Below are 1,467 nucleotides of genomic sequence, written 5' to 3' on the forward strand. Positions count from 1 at the left end.
TCATATTTACTACTGCTACTACTGCTGCTACTACTACTATTACTGCTGCTACTACTTCTACTACTACTGCTACTACTGCTACTACTACTACTGCTGTACAGTTACTACTACTACTTCTGCTACTACTGCTACTACTACTACTGCTGTACAGTTACTACTACTACTACTGCTACTACTACTACTGCTGTACAGTTACTACTACTACTACTGCTACTACTACTACTGCTGTACAGTTACTACTACTACTACTGCTACTACTACTACTGCTGTACAGTTACTACTACTACTACTGCTACTACTGCTACTACTACTACTGCTGTACAGTTACTACTACTATTTCTGCTACTACTGCTACTGCTTAAACTACTACTACAGCTACTACTACTGCTTCTACTACTACAGCTACTACTACTGCTTCTACTACTATTGCTGCTGCTACTACTACTACTACTGCTGCTATTACTACTGCTACTGCTGCTACTATTACTGCTGCTATTACTTCTACTACTGCTACTACTACTGCTGCTACTACTACTGCTGCTACTACTTCTACTACTGCTACTACTACTGCTGCTACTACTACTGCTGCTACTACTACTGCTGCTACTACTACTGCTGCTACTACTTCTACTACTGCTACTACTACTGCTGCTATTACTACTGCTACTACTACTGCTGCTACTACTTCTACTATTACTACTGCAGCTGCTACTACTACTACAGCTACTACTAATGTAGCTGCTACTGCTACTGCTGCTGTTGCTACTACTACTAATGTAGCTGCTACTACTACTGATGCTGCTGCTACAACTACTACTACTGCTACTACTACTACTACTGTTACTACTACTAGTGCTGCTACTACTACTACTAACGCTACTGCTGATGCTCCTGTTCTTGTTCCTGCAGATGCTACTATGTATTTATCTCCACACGGTATGTGTATCACATTAATAATGATTACGTACGGTTAGAGGTACTGGTTCTCGATGTAGCGCTTGTCGTTAAACTGGTCGTCGTTGCTGACGTTGCACTAGTTTGAGATTGTTGGCTGCCAGGAGACGTCTGGCTCGTTGTGGCAGACGTGGGGCTTGTGGCCGAGGTTGCGCTCGTAGCAGACGTTGGACTTGTTGCTGGAGTTGTTGTCGCAGTGCTGTAAAAGGACACAAGTTTATTTTGTTTAGCGACACCACTAGAACACAATGATTTATTCAATATCGGCTAACAATAATAAATAGTAAAGTTTGTTTTACAAAACGGAACAAATAGAATATGGATGAATGCAAGGATTCGATTTAGAAACTTAGTCCTAACGTTAAAACATTCCACGCACTCGACACTAAGCAATAGCAACATTCATTGAAAGCGCTTACCCTAGTCATTAGGTAGTGTAAAATATTGGTGATTACCACAGAATTTGTATCGTTAAATTGCACTATTTACAACTTAATTCTCAAATTTATAATT

The sequence above is a fragment of the Gigantopelta aegis genome, chromosome 10 (genome assembly GCF_016097555.1).
Source record: "Gigantopelta aegis isolate Gae_Host chromosome 10, Gae_host_genome, whole genome shotgun sequence".
NCBI classification, from domain to species: Eukaryota; Metazoa; Mollusca; class Gastropoda; order Neomphalida; family Peltospiridae; genus Gigantopelta; species Gigantopelta aegis.